Below are 19,824 nucleotides of genomic sequence, written 5' to 3' on the forward strand. Positions count from 1 at the left end.
TCGAACCCCTCCATCGGTGCAGATTTCATTCTGATTCCATCTCGGTGCTTTTGTTAATAAGGTCCATGAAAATCTGCATCCACACATCATCCACTTGTGGCAGCGCAGTGACTCGTGCCAGCTAATCATATTTCCTCCTGGCCACAGTCCCTCCCGTGCAGGAGCCGGATCAGTCGACTCCTGAAGTGGATTCTTAAACTTGTTCCTTCCAAAAGTTCCATGAAATTCCCTGCCGTGTGATTAAAACGCTCTTGGCCGGTGGGACTCGCCGTGCTGGGTGCTCCGCCTCTCCTCCTGGCCTTTTCTTCTGACGGGGCTCCCGATGATACAGATCCACTGTGACATTTAACATTGTGTTCCCTAATTGCAGCCGCTGATGCTAAGATAGCTCATCGCGCAGCTGCATCGCTCCAGTTCTCTTAGTTCTCAGCACTTGTTTTTGCCTTTTAATCCAATAAAATCGATGTATATTGTTATTTTCTAGCATTTTTACAAAGTCAGCTGTTTGTTTTTTTTCTTTTTGTAGACACGTCTGTCTGACCTTGTCTCTTTGTTCCCTGCTTTGGTGTCCTTAAGTAGCTCCACTCCAACGCTGAATGCACCTGCGCGACAGATGCGGCTATAATTATACAGTTGTTTTAAGGCTGTCAGGTTTCAGTGGAAGGGGAGCCGACCATTTGGGACGGTAGAGGCGGAGGGCGCCGAAGAGGAGGAAGGTGGGGGCAGAAGGGGACAGTTTGATGGACCGACATTGTAACACCGGCATCTGGTGATAGCTGCATCTGCCGGATCCTTTTTTTCTTCCCACCACCAGCTTGCCAGCTAAATAAATATTGTGTCGATGTGTCTCAGGTTAGCAAGTGTAAATTACTTTACCACGTCGATAACTAGCTTACAATAATGTTTTTTCCGCCATTTCGGAATAAATATTGATTTCACCTTGCTGGTAAATGGCTCGGGCTGTGTTTGCCTTGTACTTTGTTTTTCATTTAGTCTCCCAGTAGAAGTGATGGTAGACAGAAGTGGAAAAAGCTTCCCAACATATAGTTAGAATCAACTCGTTATCATTAACCGAATACCATTTATCTTATGATATATAACATTGGGGTGAGATTATTGCTGAGGTCAGGGACTGCTCCTGTTTTGTTAGGCTTCTGATTTGGCGCACGTGCGCGGACATGAGGTGCGGTTCCACCTCCACGCTGGATCCGTCCGTGCACGGACAGATGTTGGGGGAACTCGCAAATCAGAGTGGAAGCCGCACTATAATCACGGCGATTTTAATCAAGGTCTCTCATGGTGACCCGCTTATTTTCTCGCAGAGCTGATTGCGCCGCAGCGCAGCGACGACTAGCATTACAAGAGCTGCAGCCTGTGATTAACCTTCACATCATATATATGCTTCCCAAGCAGCACGCAGACAATCCTAATCCCAAAATTACACCCACTTGGACTGCGAAACCTCTCCTTTTGTCAGATTTAAACATGTTCCTCCCTCATCCTTCCATCTTGATGTCACACAATGACGAGGCCGCGAGCAAAATTAGGAACGATGGAGATTGTGGCTTTATTTATTTATTTATTTATTTATTTATTTTTGTCCGTGGGAAACACTCATTCACTGCAGTAGTGTTATGACTTTGAATTAGAAAATCGTGCAGACATTTAGTATGATTTTTCACTTCAGTACTAATAAAGCAGATTGATTATTCATTCTCATGCTTCAACACCATTTAATTATACAGCAAAAACACCCCAGCTTGGGGTCAGCAGGATTCACTTTCATTTACACAGACACATGCATCCCTACATGTACACACACACACACACACACACACACACACACTGAAATCTCTCTCTTTCTTTGTCTGCTGCACACATTTTCTCACTATTCCTCCTCTAAGGGCCTCCGTAAACATGCCCGGACTGGAATTGCAAAATTATTCTCTCCACTATCAGACACACACTGTGCCCATTGCACTCCCACCCCCACTTATTTCTTCAGCTTCTCAATTAATACCCCTTAGGAGGCATTGCACCCTGCATGGCAGTAAATTTGCACTGGGCTTGTGGATCCCTCCTTTTTTGTGGATCACTAAACGGTTTATTAAATCGTTCTGAATTCAGCAGAAAACTATGACATTTTATGTTATAACAGAAATGTTAAGGGAGGACTTGAGTTTGACGTAATTGTTGAAAACCATCACATTAAACATATATATTCCACCGTGTCCTCATCAAACCTGAACGCCTCTGGCCTCGCGACTCTTCCCTTTTGCCCTGTCTGCTCCTCTTCTTCTGTAGCTACTGTAATAGGTTGTTGATGTTTCTGAGGATGCCACTAGAAATGTGCTCCAGCAGAAATCTTGTAAGAAGTACCCTCAGCTGGTCTCGCTGTCTGCCATTAGGCCTCTCCACGCGTTTTATCCGTAGACCTCGGAGACCTGCGACTGCCAAAATGAGTTGAATTATGGCCAGTTATGTGGAGTGGAGCCAGTGTCGTGGGCGAGAGGCCTGAGTCAGTGGAACTAACCACCCTTCTGACCATTAAAAGGCAGCTTAACACCTCTTTTCATCATTCTCCCTGTTCTACAGCGCTGGTGTTTTCCCAGACAAGAAAGCCGACACTGCACCACTGCCCAAAAGCACCACCCGTATCCTTAAAGATCCTCAGGATTGTTCGGCTCTCGTGTTTTAAGGGCACTTTTATTTTGCCACCCGTCTCTTCCTCTGTTAAAGGGCGCCGCTCATTTTGCCTTTCAGCCGAGTGGGCGGGGTTTGGGGTCGCAACCGCGCAATTACAGAAGCTTAAGCAAGCACAGAGGCCGGAGTCTATGCTACAAAAGGAAAGAGGTCGTCCAAGCCAAATTCTCTAGTCAGGCAGACGTTGATCACGGCTGATGACCCGAGATCGCTGTTTTCATCTGTCAGACACACACGAAAGGACGCACAAACTGTGAACTCATGCACACACACACACACACCGGCACACTGGATTTGATCTGTCACAATAAGAGGGGCATCATGACATGATGGATACCCCCCCTCCGTTCTGCCTCTCTGGTAATCTTGATGCAGTGTGTAATGTTTGCCGTAGCCGGTGGCTGAAATTGAATGAGTGATACAACCGGTGGTGCCGGGATTACTGTGGGCAGAATTGATGCTATCTGTCCAATGATGTGTTATTTTGTGGAAGTGAGGCAACAAACCGGAGAGAGAAATGGTGGCAGCACTCTGTATGATTTTACACTTAAAGCGCTGAAAGACAAATAGAAGAACACTGATGTGCTAGCAGGGGTTGTAAATGCTTGAATGATGTCCCTCGATTTTAAACATTCATTTTATGTCCTGCAGCTCAAATGCTATTTATCCCCAGTCAACTCAGGATCGGCTCATCAGCTCGCTCAGCACCCATCTGTGGAGGTGAGACAGGTTGTGTCCGGCCTCTACTCCTCTAATAGGGTCAGTCCGGAAAAGGTTCAGAGCAACGCTAATGATACCTGCAGTACATACTTTCTCCCGGATGCCTGAGCTAAAGCTGTGCAGGCGCCGAGCTATTGGGAATAAAAGTGTGCTACTTAAAGCTTCCGCAGGCTATACTAGGTCACCTGCTGGCTGCCGAAAAGACTAAATTCAGCTCTTTTTGCCAGGCCGGGGCACAAACCGATGGTCCTCAGCTATTGTTGTGGGGTCAAGTTCAGTTGTCCAGATTGCTGGAGCAGCTGACAACCATTTATCACAACGGTAGAGGTTCAACACTGCACACCTCGCAGGAAAGTTGTCCTCAGGTAGGTTAAAGGCTTTGGAGAAAAGTTTTGTCCATTGTTATGTGGATTTAAGGATGTAGTTATCTATGTTGTCGTACTATAGGACCATATGTCTCCCTTTGGCTGCATTTTTTGCCATATTGCACAAAATTTAATTGTCTTTGACGGACTGACAGCAGGGTTTATCGGGTGGCAGAATCGAATAATTGATTCAGGACTTTTTTTGAAATTGATTCAGTTGTTAGTGAAACTGCACTTGTCTTTCCCTCATTAATGTATATAAAACACTATACTGACTAGGTGGATGGCTAATGACTGTGGCTGGCATAGGGTGAGTATGCTCTTGGCGGTGAGGGAATAAATAAGAAGGGCTATTTTTCTCCCCATGTAAACAGCTGGCAACATCCCATGCTTGCGCAATTAATGGGCATCTAATTGGCAATAATCATTTTTACTTAAGCAAATTTAAAATAGGCAGTTACCCCTGGAACAGACAGCTGTTGGTGGAACCTTCTGGCAGCGCAGCGCTGATGCTTGAGGACACGTTTGATCAATGATTACAGGAGGTGGTCCCTACATCGGCAGTTTTATGCGCAACTGTTGGGCGTTCAATTGAGCCGTACCTCATAATTTCACTAATTATAATTTCATTTTTACGTTCACCGAGGTGACACGGCCCAACAGTCTCATAGATGAATGGGACCAAGGAACTTTGTGTCACTGTAGGGGAGGTAAATAGTAAAACCTTTGATCATTGGGAATGGGTTGCACCAGTGGATTTAGAATTTAAAACGACATGCGTGCCTGATTTGTCTTTGTGACGATCTCTCTGTGCTATCAGCTGTCGCCCGTATCCACAGAGTTTTCAACACACTTGTTGAATCCATCTTTCCAGACCTCTGCAGCATGAATCAACAGAGTTGTGATCTTATTCAACTGAAAGCAACCTCCGTCAAGGTCGCCTAGTCAAAATGAAATACTGTGAAGAAGCACTTGAGTGGCAGGAAGGATGGAACACTGCTGTCAGCTGCAATGCCACAAAAAAACACAAAATTGTGTTTTGCCATATAACTCGTTTGGCAGAGAGTTCAACTTGGAATTGGAAAAATTTGGATAGTGGCCCAGTGAAAATCTCCCTGACACTGAGTTGTCTTTGGAATGGGTGTTTCCGGTACTAAAATAAGTAATAAATAGATGAGAGGCAAAGAATGTGTGGGAAGGTGAAGAGTGATGTCAAACAAGCTGATTGTGAGAGGAACGGATTAAAGGCATTGTTTGAGCTCAGAGAGGTGCCGTATTCCATCCCGCTGGCTGCCACCTTATCTCCCCCCCCCCAACAGTAGCCTAATCGGTTGGTCGAGGATGCCTGCAAGTAATTTCTGTCCTCAGACAGACAATGGGGCTGCCACCTTGTTGTTCATCATGGATTACTGTACTGTGCATGATGTCCCGCCCCTACATAGACGACTGACAAAGGATTTAATTGAATATCTGTCCATGGTTCATTTGTGGGCACACGCCATAGAAAATGCACAGGCGCGCTTTTACGTGCACACGCAAGGGCACACAAGCTTTCACACAAAGCTACGTGCCTGAAGGCATTTATTTAGCATCTACTTCATTTAATGTATGCTGCGAGTCTGGAGTGAAAGTCTTGTTATTAATCCCTATAGCTAAACAAAGTGTAGACTGAATTCAATTAACTCTTTCTAACCTTTCTAGCATAAATTACATAATAACATAGAGTGAAGAGTGGGAGATAATAAATGCGTTTACTTTTTTCCATGAACCCTAACCCTAATGTTCCATTTTGTTTGTTCATTAAATTGATTTCAGCCAATAGACGTATTTGCGTTGGTTTAAATACATATAATAAGCCATTTGGACATCTTATTGGACTTGTGCTCATGCTAAATAACCTTGAGGGCTTATCAAACTTGAGCACACGTTAATGCATTGGAAACATCTCTGGATGACATTGAATGAAACTGTTTTTAGTGATGATACTTTCAGTCAGTAACAAAAAAAAACAAATTAATTCTTGGTGGAAAATCACGTTGTCCTTATTTTATTTGCTGGGGAGAAAGTCAACGGTGGGGTTTCTGAAGTGACAGCTGCTTCCTCTCCTATGATGATGTGTTAAACAAAACACTGCCCACATGTTTGCCTTAAACTAAGTAGCCCTTAACTGCCTGGACAGACATCAGGCTATTGCACTTTATGTATTTGTTTATTTTCAAGATAAGGGGGCTCTTTTATGGATAAGCAGCTGACGCTCCCGCTCTGTCAAGCCGGGACAGGCTGAGGGAAGATAAAATAGAGTCTGTTAATCTGGTGCTGGTGAGCAGAAAGAGTGATGTTATTGACCTACGCTGGCAGCAATGTGTTTCAATTATACACTGCCATCCATTTGTCAGGCAAGTGGAGCGAGTGGGGGGGGGGGGGGACACGGAGTTCAGGCCTGGGTTAGAGTCATTCTCCATCACTTATGATGTGTCTTTGGAAAGCACTTTAATTGAATTACCCAATTTATTCTTCAAGCAACAATGCCCTGGCCCAGACCCATGACGTGAGACAATTAGATATGAGTTTAAAAATCAGGCAGTTTATACACTTCATCTTTTCATGGCGTACACAGCGAAAGAGATAGTTAACTTTGGCGGCTTCCTTCTCCGCCTCATCCTGAACAAGTTCTATTAATGTGCGCGGTACGACTGTATCACAGCAATTCTCTCAATGCAAAGATGCATGTAGATCGTTGTGAAACCTACATCACAATAAGTGGCTCTGCCTGCATGTTACCGCCACTTATGTGCACCCAGTGTGTCGTGTAGCCTTGCCAGTGGTGCCGTAAGCAACTACCGTAATTTCAGGCTTTTGCGAAAGCCATTTACCCCTGACTAATGCTGCACCCAAATGTCCACATCTGTCTTTTCCAATAAAATATGCTGCAGGTGCAGGATTCCAAATTCAGATTTGTCCTTTGTTTACCATGACAGTCCTCTTGAACATCTTCCCCAATATTTACAATTTGCACATGGCTGAGTGTGATTAATTCTAATCAAGTTCAATTTATTCCCGCCTAGCATCTGGAAGAGGCCTAAGTGTTGCCTACCTTCTGTCTGGGAGCTGTCTGACAAAGATGGCTGGGCTGTCGATCACCTATGCCCCGGTTCCAGGTGTGGTGAAGGCGCATGTGTCTGATGTGCACCGGCCTTTCTGCACTTTGGCCCTCACACCTGCTGGTTCACCCAACTGATTGCCAGTTCATCCATTTTTACCGAGACGCTTCCTGTGTCTAATCAACAGTATCTCCAAGTATCTCATCTCGTTGAGGGTGAAGAACACTGGATAAAAATTTACTCCCTATAAGCATGTAATGTACACCAATTATGTTAATTTGAATTAGCTTTGCAGATGGCGCGGTGTTGATTGCGGCTTTAGGATCGGGAGAGGCACTGTGAAATTTGAATGTAGGAGTCACGTGACACTCATTACTGCACATCCTCAACTAAATATCCCTTTTGTCACTTGTGATCCATCTGTGCTCACTGCCTCTGACACATTTGAAAGTACAGAAATTTAAAACACCATAGACCTGCCCCCCCCCCGCCCCAAGCAGAGAGTCCTCTTTCCTTCCTCTATTTGCAGTTGTGTAGTCAAATTTTAGGTTTGTTCTCAATAAAAACAACCATTTATAATCTTAGTAACCAGGAGATGAGAAAAGGGAACATTTTTGTTATCTCATTATTATTTCATGGTACATATAAATGATAAACTCAATGAGACAGATTACCTCATTGGGGTATGAAGAGGCTGGCTCCAGGGATAGAAGAAGCCACTTTAAATGCCAGACCTCTATGGGACTGTGACATTCGAGTTGTGCCAAGGTGTGCTGTGTGTTAGAAAAGCCTGTGCAGTCAGTTGTAAATTCATCATCGCCATCAGCCGCGATGGTCTTTGTTCAGGCTATTGAGGCGAGCAAGTTTAGTGCCCCGTCTTCTATTAGTCCATGCTAAAATGCACCCATGCTGATGTCCAAATAAATACAGTCCTTTCATAAAGCCGTGGCTATTGAACTCTCAAAATAAAATGCAGCCTGAAGTAGTCCAACCTTTGTGGCAAGGGGCTCCTGCCAGGCATGATTCCTGTTTAGTGAATAAGTGGGGTAATTATGGTACGGTTGGGGCCATGCAGCAAATGTCACCAGCAGATAAACAGTGGGAGCAAACCCTCTGCAAAGGCCTGATTTATCCACCCCAGACCTCCTGTAGCCAGCGGAAGAATACAGAGCACTTTTGTGTTGGGCGGGGGGCAAAAATTGCATTTCTTGATTTCACTGGGGTTCAAGGATGCAGATGATTAGAGAAATGAAAGTTAGCAGAGAAGGCCGCAGGTCACCACTTATCGCATCTTATATGCAAATCTGAAAGGCACTGTCTATTTTTTGTGTTGTCATGATAAATTGCAGAATATACACAAATGTATCTTTAAAGAGACAGCATACATCCCTGTTAGTCACCGGACAGGAGAACGTGGACATAAAGAGGAAAATGGTGGGGTTTTTTGGACCACTGGACCAGCTCCATGCCTTCCAAAAGATGTCGGGAGGGTCATGGGAGTTTGTCCACATTTTTGTCACAGGTCTTATGACAATTGAAGAGGTCAGATATCCAAGATAACCTTGTCGAAGAGGCGTTTCTCCACTACGACGAAAAAAGGGAGCTCGGGCATTTCAGGCATCTGCTCCATCTGCTTGGGACTCCCCCTACAGTAGGACCCTGGGGCATGTCAGGGCCCTTCTAGAGAGAAGTCAGCTCAGAATTAAAAAAAAAAGTTTTACTGTTATTCACATGTGACCACTTGCAAGAGAAATCCCTGAATACTGTTGGGAAAGCCAGCATGTGTGAACGAGAGTCTCAATTGGTGGATAAAACCACATCTATCGCACTCCATTAAAGAGTGGCCACTCATGCATGACTGCAGGGCAGCCTTTAGAACATTATGAGCCTGAGGAAATTGCAGAGCCTGGGAGTGTCGTTCCATTACCTGGTGAAACATATACCCCTGTATCTCCTCCTTGATTAGCTTTGTCTAGAATAACAATGATAGCTTTAAGTGTGGCTAATTGAGGCCGGGCCCGGCCCTCCGTTACTGTGTGAAAGTGCTTACTCATTTTATCTGTCCTTTTAATAATTACATTATCATTTTACGCCCCTGCTGATTCCTTGGGAAGTGGGCTGGTGCTTGTGTTGAAGTGAAAGCTCATTATTGGAGCTGAATTATGTGCAGTTTATTGATCCCCATGGTGGATTATGGTGCTCTAAGTTAGTCTAGACAGAATAGTTAGCCAGATGACAAAGAGGAAACATAGGGGCCGCGGGGGAACGATCCTTGGGCTCAGTTAGCAATTAATGCCTGCTAGGTAATGGAATTTAAGTTTACACTAAATCCACTGATGGCTTGACATTTGAAGTGCCTTATAAAAAAACATTAGCCTAATGAGACAGTGGCGAGAAAGAGGAGAGAAAGAGAGAGGAGCCTCTTTTATATCTCCATTTCTTTCACTTTCATATGCTTTTCATTCATCTTTTCTTTTCATCTGCACAAACAGACAATCATCCCTGGCCATTCCAGTTGTTTTTACATTCAGTTACATTGTAATGATGTGATGGTAAATTTCGAATGGTTTTTGATGGCCCGGAACGAGTGTGATTGATAGATTTTAGCTGAAGCCATTTCCCAGACAGACTTTGCTAATTTCCCATCTTAGAGTGGATGAGGGTGTTTGAGTGGGAAAAGGCCAAAGTGCTGAGTAAGAAGCCAAGAAGGACATTCATCTCTTTAAAGCCTGGGGTCGGATTTAATGCTATCCATCATGATCTTGATGAACATGCCACATTACCAACAGTATTGCCTCCCTGTCAGTCAAATACAAAACCACATTTTATCCTCAGTAATGAGGAGAGCATGTGTGCATTCATACTGCTGGGATATGGAATATTTTTACAGTTGTTCACTGTGCAATATGAGACATTATCTGGGTTTTAGTACAGCACCAAAATTATTGAAAACACGTCCAAATTGACAGTCTTTAACGAAAAAACCCAACTTGTGAACTAGCTTTGAGCTACCACAAAATCTGCATTTCTATTTGCGACTGAGATCTGAAAGTTTCCTATAATATAGAATTTAATTGGAGATGTTTTAAAAATCCTGCCACTATAATCCTTCTCCTATAGCTGACAAACCTATATGTCACTTGTCTACTATATTACATAGCACACACACACACACACACACACATACACACACTCGTAGTGTTGAGGCAGGCTGCCAGTTTCTAAACGCCACTAAAAGAATGGCCCTAATGAAGGCCTTGATAGTCAGGCAACGTGCTGCACCTGTTTAAGCAATCTTATATAACCTGGGAGCAACAAATGGAGCCAACAACTTTACCCCATAATGAGGCCAATATATAGCTCAAAGATTTTTTTAGTCCCTCCGTGTGCCTGTTAGCATGTCCTTGGCTCATAAACCTTGATAATGTTGGTAAACACGTGGATAAACTGGGCTCTAATCCACACTAGAGCTGGATGGAAGAAGAAGAGAGCGATACGGGGAGAAAAGCAGCTGATTAGGCTGGTTTTGCGCCTTCTCTGCAGACCTACAAAAACACAGCAGCCCTGACCTTGCATAGCACTGTCCTTATATATCTAATGATCTCTGAGTACCTTAATGATACAATGTTCTTTCTTGCGCTTTCCCTATCCTTTCATGCCGTGTTCCCCCTTCTCTCTCTTTTAGCTCCGGCTTGTGCATGTGCACACTGGTCCCTACACGCACACACACACACACCCCTCCCCACACACACACACAGTGTTGAAAAACACAGTCAGCAGTTTGGGCTAGGGGTCTAGCAAATGAGCTGTCTTATTGAAATAGAAAGGAGAGAGCTTGGTGCTGCAGAAAATGCTGCTATTGCAAGGCTTACAGGAGAGAGACACACGGAAAATTACTTATTCGGACAAAGAAAAATGAGGATGTACTTTCTCTACAAAATGTACCAATTCGCATTCAGATGAAGCTGATTAAATGCTTCTTCTTCCAAACTTTATTCCATCTTCAACCATATCAATACTTAAGCTTTGGTATCTTTGAGTGCTAAGTGAGGAAGCGAACTTCAAACGTTTCCGTCCCTGCCGAGGCGGTCGATTGGCTTGAAAACTCTGGCGCCGCGACGGGACTCCTGTGGTATACCAGCACTGCCGGTATACCACAGGTGTACCACATAATGCCCTGTCCTCATACTGTGCTGCTGAAGCAGGAGCCTTAGGGTGTCTTTCATATATGTGGTGCAGTTAGGCAGAGAATTGTCCTTTATAATCAAGCACTGCAATCACAATTTGTCACTTTATTGGAAAAAAATAGGATCTTTTAAGACGTTTCCTTGTGCTTTTGAGCTCCACAGGCAATTACACTCATGCGGCAAAAACAGCTTCTACTGGATTAAGTCATTCATTCTTTTCCCTCTTTTTGAGCACTTATAGCACAAAACTCCATTTGGTCCTGGTATTCCCCACCCTCACTCTATCCACCGACAGTAATTAAGATTCCATTCTGCACTGAATAGGAATGTTAAGATGGAGGGTTATCACTGGGCTTCTGTAGGCTCACCCACACAAACACCTATAGTGACCTTACTGATTTCCCCAATAGGAGGTCCCCTCCCCTCCATATCCCTCAACCCCTCGTGATCGACATGTTGTGTGGTCCACACTCTTATGTGCTCTCATTACTTTCTTCATAAAGGCCTGGGAGGTGGGTGGCAGGGGAGGGTTTGTGTCCCTGGATGAGTGAGTGTGGATAAGAAGTTGTTTGAATTCATAATTGTGCTCTTGTGAAGGGGGAGATTTGTAAAGCAAGGCTAGGTTCATTGTGTGGCAGTGCGAGTCCGGTGGAGGGTGCGAGCCGCTCAAAGCTAATGTAATCTACGCTATTAGAGAGGGTTAATTAGCTGCTGAACTGGAGCCTGAAGAGCAGGCAGCAAAAGAGAGGCACAGAGAGAGCAGGACACAGATGAAGGAGGGTGGGCAGCAAGGATAGAGAGGTCTTCAGGGAGTCATTAGAGACTGCTTCTTGTAATACAGCCACATAGTCAATAAGGCTTCTCCTCGGAGGAGCAGAAGGGAGCCAAAGATTGACATGGAAGGAAAAGGTTTCACACCATGAGAAATATGGGAATGTCAGCCATTCTGCCACCGGGCACATGTCCCAAAACCCATTTTTGATTAGAGAAAACCTATTTAGCAGGAAACAAGTTTCCCATTATGCAATGCAAATGGAATCAAACAAAAGAGCTGCTGCTGTTTTTATCATCTTCATGTATGCTGAGCTTTGTAACCAGCTTTGGTAATCAGATAACATTAAGACATTCCTATAGCTCAGATTGTCAAACTGATACCAGTGACAGCGGCTGGCTGGATCTTCGTCTTAATCTTGCTTAACAATTTATTTGCGTGCCGCCGTGATCACCAAAACATCTTCCATCTTTTTCATGTTTCCATGCAGGCCACGCTGAGCAGCTTGTCCAAGTCCAGACTGTTGAGGGAAACACTCAAACTTTTCCCACGGACAGTTGTTTCACCCACAGGTGAGCTGTTTCAGTCTTAGGGTCAAAGGTCACCTCGTTGTGTGCACGCGATATCTGCTTTAGGCAGCAGTTTTCAGTGTTTGCAGTGCTCAATGCAAATACCATCATCTGCTGGTTTCAAGCCTGAGCGCATGTAGCGCACAGAGAGGCCTTATAAACTGGTCAAGTCATCGTTTATCTCTAGCACGGTGGTCGGATCTGGCCGAACGTGAATGTTGCTGGTGGAAATTCTAAGATCAGAGTAGCACCTCTCCTGGATGCTCGTTGTCTGTATTAATCATCGTGTCCTCTAGTCGTCCCCCAGTCCCGGGTCTCCTGTCGCTCTAAGCAAAATCAAACTTAGGATGAGTTTCTGTGCATTCCCTCGACATTTTAGGGCAGATTAATTAGCGTTTGTGGCTCAGCCAATTCATTTCTTTTTTGTTTATTTGTGAATGGTTTTTAGCTTTTTCTTGACCTTGGGGGACGGCAAAAAAGAGAGGGAACAAAAGAGAGGAAGAAAAACACCATGTGCAGAAGACTTAGAGCCTCAATTTAATAGCAGAGTGAGGTGTTTCTCCAGCATCATCAGATCAATGGAGAGTAAATAGCCCACACTTCTTGTTCCACAGCGCAGTATTGATCTTTTCCTCAGCCTTGGCTTCCCTTTCCCCGGGATTCCGTGTCTTTCAACCCCTGGGACTGTGCTGATTGCCATAGATTGGACAAGCTAACAAGCCCATGATGAGGAACCAGGCTTTCTTTTCTTCTCATAGGCTGTTTCTTTTTTTTTTCTTCCTCTATGGCACTGGCATGAACACAGATAGGCAGACATACACACAGGGACTTTAAAACATCAGATCTACACAGCGCAGCACCATAAAGGACTATGTTGTTTCTTTCTTGTTCCCACTGTTGTTCACGTTGCTCTGTCTTCATTTTCACCCGGAGGATCTACCGTCGCTCTGCCCAGCTTTCCGGAGGTTCGCCAGGCTGATGGAGTAGTAGAAGTCATTTAGAGACACTGTGTTTCTTTACCTCACTGGGAAATATATGTTTTTTGTTTTTTCATTTGAAGCTGGTGCTGCATTTGTGCCAAAGTCTTTAATCTGAACATAACTCAAGTGGACCGAGTTTGCGCTGATTGTGGGTAAGTTCAGCAGACAGTTTGCCGAAGTCCGGACATGACAGGAATTGGAAGGAGAGACGAGGAGGTGAAACCCCTCCCCCTGTGCCCCGACACTCCCCGACATTAATGCAAAAGCAAATTAGGGTCAAGGACTGGACGGCTGTGCATGTCTAACGGTCACATTGATGAAAAGTTAAACTTTGTTTTTTTCTGCCTGTGTGTGTGAGTGTGTAACAGTCTGCATGAGTGTGTGCATTTATGCAGAGCTGTAATAAATCTTGTTGAGCCACTGTTCCATTCATGATGGGCAGCTACGGATCCATACGCTGGATGTTAGTGAATCCTAGTTGACTTTCAGGAGTAGAGAAACTAACCAGCTAGTTTATGCCTGCATATACCCAACATTATAAACTTAAATATCGCTTTTATATATTTTTTTAAACAATTGATGAAACAGGCTCCCTCAAAATTCAGCAGTCTGAATTTTCTACTGAAACTTTTGCTTCGTGCCTTACTTTCCTTTGGACTCAAATTCAAAATATCAGCTCTCCGGCAGTTTTACCTAAACCTAAAATGAAATATCGTGACCCTTATTGTCTGCTTCCATTCGGATTTTTCTTTGTCTCTGCCTCGTATTCTTTCTTGTCTCCTGGCTTTCCCGTGTTTGCATTTGCTATTCCAGGTGACTCTGAGAGGGATGGCAGATCTAACTAGGCCTATTAGGTAACCCTCAGGGTGCCCTCAGCACTGATTTGAGCACCATTAATTTTCTATTATGGAGTGCTAAAGATGTGCCCCTGCACAGTCATTCACCTGGCTTATTGAGTCTCGCACACACCAATTGTGGACTTTTCCAGGGCAGTGTTGCTGAAGGGGCAGTGTGAGCCCTCTCGGGAGCTAATTTATTATTTGCAGATATTGATCTGGCAGGCTAGGCCAGCCAAGCCGTGGCCAGTGTTGACTCTGCTCGCCTGAGGCAGATTTAACCCTTGCTGGGGTGAAGTATTCTCACAGTAGACGGATGGTTAGTAGCTGTTAGAACTTTGCCATTGATAGTAGTTCAGTTAGTTATTCCACGGTTGGATCATTGACATTAGGACCTGGTAGATGTTATTAACAATGTGGAAAGAATTGATGTTATCGCTCTGGACTCCCAACTGTGTTTTATTCTTTGCAGACACACACACACACACACACACTGCTGTCCTGTCTTTCCAGGGGAAATAAAATCACAGTTAAGAGGAAGGAAAACAAATTTAGAAGGTCAGACAAAACATTTATCAAACTGTGTGTCTGGTGGGTAAATAGCAGAGGGACAGTAAAGGGCATGACTCTGAAACGACCAGATAACCACAGCAGATCATCACACACATACACACACAAACGTACACACATATAAGCGGATATTTCTCAGAGGGTTGCCTTCAGACCATTTGCTAATATTCTTTTTCTTGTATTGCTATTTTATTTGGAACATATTACAGCCCAGACCCATGTGGGGCCAAAATGAAATTTCTAATGAAAAGAAAAAGAAAGAAACCCCATGTAAATATGAGATAAGATGAAGCAATAGTGCACAATGAAAAACATTTCATATTACCAGCAAATGTCATACCAAAGATGAGACTTAGAATGCTTTTGCAACTTTATGGTCTGTCTTCCTGGCTTCGTTCCAGAAAACCCTAAATTGCTTTTGGACTAGAAATAATGAAATCTGGGAAGAAAAGAAGCGGTAAAAGCTGACTTCAGTGTTGTTATAAATGTGTTAAAGCTAAAGAGGTCTAGGATAAATTACAAAATAGCGACTCCATTTCCATCATACACTGTAAACTTTAATGTCTTCTGTATACAGTGATAGCATGAGGTTAATCCCACAATAGTTATATAGTGTTTAAAGTACATGATAAAAACTAAATCAGAGATTTGACATCTGCTGCTGTTTCCCACAATGTGATGTCCTGTTAGTGGTGCGCACACACACACCCACACACACACACACACACACACACACACACACCTGCTGTGGAAGCAATATATTGTTTTCCAAAATCCTCAAGGCTCTGCTGAACCTTCAAACTCTGCTTGGTCTGCTCCAACCCTAATTGGTGTTTAATACTCTCTAAACCTCTGAGGTCAAGTGTGTATGTGTGCACATGTGAGTGTGTGTTTGTGTACTGTATAATGGTTCTCAACCAAGTGCGTTGAGGAGGTAATACCAAAAGCGGGAAAAGTGAAAGATTGCACAACTATAGGGGGTTTCTTGTCCTGTGATTGCTCCTGAGGTGGCTGAGTAGGTTTGTGAATGATGATGGATGTCCAGAGAAGAATTATGGAGCATAATAGACCACTATTTCTTCCACTGGTTGTTATGATAGCATTTTACCTGATTTTTATAGCAGGAACATAAAATAAAGGTCATGAAATTTCCCAGGGATGAAAGTGCCTCTTGCCAATCCAAATTTGTCCTTCCTCTTTAACTCTGTAAGGATGATTTCATGGTCCACCAGCCCATCTCTTGTTGCATTTGGCATAACCTCAGGAGTTGGCCCATATTCTCCTTCCATGTTCATGCGAGCTACAGAAACAAGGGTGGAGGTCAGAGAGAAGACATCACTGATGAGGAAACATGGTGGAATGGATTTTCCACTGTGTCTCTGTTAATGTTGTTATGAAAGAGTGGGCAGGCGGCCCATGGAGCCCTGACGGGTAGAAAGACAGGAGGAAGCCACCTCTTTCTCCTTTTGTCTCATTCCTTGCCCACTTACAAAACTCAATTGTCTGCCTTCTGCCAAAGACCACAGTGTGTGGAGATGGGCCCTCCAGCTGTCTACGCCTTTAGACAGGAAGGGAAAGGAAAAACAGTCTCAAATGAATAGGCAAGGTGGCTAAAACACATGAAACAGAGACAAATAAGATATTACCCATTTGTAATTTCACAGCAGCATCATTCAGTGTCTCATCTTCCAGATTTGTCTGGCATTACGAGTAGTATATAGTACAGGGCGACTTTTTTCAGCTGCCTTTGTGAGTTAAGTCCAGAATTTGAGCGAGTTGTGGATGAATATCAGGGAACCCACCTTGGGTAAACATGAAAAAAGTGTGAAATTAAACATGTAGCTTTGCGTACTAAAATGTACACAATCTCGGTGTATCACGAATCAAAGGCGCAACTTTGGTTCTAAAGCAGCTCAGTTGTCAAGAAGCATCATGCTGCCGCCACTGATGTCCCCGCTGTCTTATCAGAAATCAGGCCAAACTGTTTGAGCAGAAAATGACCATAAACACTGCGGCATTGATGGGAATGTCTCGTTTCAACTTCATACCGCCTTAAAAAGGCAAAACAAATCGACAACCCTTCATGATTTCGACAGCAGAGGCGTGGAAATTCTATGACATCGAGTTGCTTTTTGTAAGATGAGTGCCAGCACATTGCATTAAGTTACAACCAAGCACTAATTGGATGCTACCTGGCTCCACATCACTAGCAGCTCTAAAAAGAATCATGATCTGGCTTTGACTAACAGCAAGCTCTCTGGTGCTGCTGGCTGCTTCCCCTCAGCAAAGGGAAAACCCAAATCCCTCCTTTTCTCTCACACAGGCCCATGGCCCTGTTGGCACTGTGCAGTTTTTCAGATTTGCTTTTTTCTTGATGTCCCTGAAATTGATTTTCAGCCATGATTGCATCCCTTCTGAGAGGATAACCAAAGATTTTGTATAATTGCAGCAGTTTGACAGTAGAATGCAGGAATAGCAGGAATGAATGTCTACTTCTCCTTGCTGCCGCATTAGTCTCCAACAAATCTCTCAAATGGTTTGCGGTCGTAATTCTGACTCCATCTGCGGACTTGGGTAACAGCATTTGAGCTTAAAGTTGATATTGACACATGGAACATGGTACTGCTCTTTCATGACATTAGTTTTCTCCTCCACTTTCCTGCTCAACCCCCTCCCGTCATTGGCTTGAACACATCCAGAGGAGGTCGTCTTACTGTTGCTCCTGCAGGCCCCTTATAAAAGAGACGTCACCATCCCAGAGCCACCTTTTTGCACCACAGTGAAAGATGGTCCCCCGTTTAACGTGGGAATGTAACCAGTGTTTGCGATGCTGCAGAGATTGATGAGAGGTAGTGGGAAGATTTATAAGTAGCGGAGGGCAGTTATGACACCCATTGTTTCATACATGCCCTGCAGAGATATCCCTTCCAAAATCCATCATTGTGTAAAGTATTGACCTAAAGGATATCATTACTCTTTTACACGTGCTTGCTTTGCTCTCCAAAGGAGGCTTCTAAGCAATAACAAAGTGCTTTCACTTGTCCTTTATCTGTGAGAAAGTGCTGCATCTCCTCAAAAAAAAGGACATATACGTGCAACGTATGGTTTATAGGACCTGAAATCCACCAGCTCTGAAAGTGGAAAAGTGGGCACTTGTTTTAGATGCTGACAGTTAGTTTGAGTACAGAGTCCCAAATGTATCCATCAGTTTGTTCTGTATATGGAACCACTTTCCCACTGCAGGGTCTTGGGGAATGGAAGGTGTTCCTCCCAAGATTTCTTCCACAAATAGTCAGGTCACTCTAAAAGGTAGCATTCATAACCTCAAACAAATGTTTTATTTTTAATATTAAGCAGGGTATTATATTAAATCAATACACTGTTTAAGAGGCTAAATCAAGATTCAATCAAATATGGGCTCTGGCATTCAGAAATGCAAATGTTAGTTTCCGTGATGCTTTTGCAAAGGTGACGGACATTTTTGCAACAGGGGGAAAGAAAGCAGACAATAACGATGTTACTTTTGCCTCAAGCTTTAGCATTAGAAGGAGGGAGCAATGGAGTGGACATGCAGCCATGACTGGTGAGACAAGGTCATCATCCTGAAGGTCACAACCTTTATCAATGAAAGAACCACCTTTGATATGCAGTCTTGAAACAGAGCAGACTGTGTGATAAAGTGTGCGTAGACTTTTTCTTTGGCTGGCTTTTTGTGACGTTTGACCTCTTTTACTTGTTCATGTACGCAGAGTCTTCTTCTTTGCTGTGTGTCAATTTTCAGGTCCTTTCAAAAGGATCCAGTGGTTTCGCGTGGACATGAGTTCAGTCAGTGGACAAAATTGCCCTTAGCATTAAAACAAAATAGCCTCGGCCGAGGCAAATGTGTCGTAGCAACTGTTAATGTACTGTGCTCTGCATAGTTGGATGAAGCAGCAAGATGACTGTTGTGGCAATCTGTTCCCTCTGTTCTGCCATCTCCAGCCTTTAAATGCTGTCAGTGAATTCTAAAGGACAGGTTGTGTAATCAAAAGCTTTTACGTGCTGGCATTTCCCTATGAATTTTGAACCCACTCCCAATTAGTCAAATTGCAAAGTCTGATATGATTTGAAATAAGCAGCTGTATGTGATTTCCCAGCCTTGTTTGTTCCATTACTCGCTGGAGGCATGGCTTTGTTCCCTTTTCTATTTAATTTTCTGACAACCTGTTTTATCTATTTTCTCTAGCAGCAGACAGACTATTTGACCACGGTGATTACGAAAAAGAAAGTAAATGGAAAAGGCAACAAGAGGCAGAATTCCTGGGACTGGCGCACAAGGTTGTTCATCTTCCTACCTTGATGCAGTCTGCAGTTCTGCAGTGGTCAGACCCCCCCCCCCATTTTCATTACCTTAAGAGGGCAGAGAAGACCTGCATTCCGGTGACCTTACAAATGCTAACTCAAGACACCGGTACTATTCTCCAACAAACGCACACCACACAGTTTTGCAGTAGACAATCACCCACGCCACCACATGTCCAAAGACTTCTGCTCTGATGTTCTCAACAATATTTGTCAGATACCTAGAAAGTCCACCTTCACAATCGTCTAAACAAATGCAAAACAACAAAAATGACCCCGCCCCCATCACGTTGAACACCTGTAAATGAGGAAGTAATGACGTCTACATCGATGAATGGATGAATGAGCCTGCATATCAGTGGTCCCATGTCTCTCGTCACCTACGTGATATTAAATGATATCAAATTAAACCTACAACCACCTCCTAAAGCTGCTGTGTGAATGGCTTTGGGAGTCTCTTTAATGGCGAGCGCCATTTTTCTGTATGAACGAAGGAGATGCTAATAAAACGCTGCTCATTTCATGCCTTTTGTAGTAAAGTGTCCCATTATTTTCTTCTACTTGCTTTGAAACCTCTGAATTGTCTGAAATTTTAGTCAGCAGTAGGCAGACTCGTCAAGGCTTCTACACGTCAGCAATCGTGGCGGTTTTAGTGAGTATGTGGAAGTTTATACGTCACT

The sequence above is a fragment of the Takifugu rubripes genome, chromosome 21 (assembly GCF_901000725.2).
Source record: "Takifugu rubripes chromosome 21, fTakRub1.2, whole genome shotgun sequence".
In the NCBI taxonomy this organism is placed as follows: Eukaryota; Metazoa; Chordata; class Actinopteri; order Tetraodontiformes; family Tetraodontidae; genus Takifugu; species Takifugu rubripes.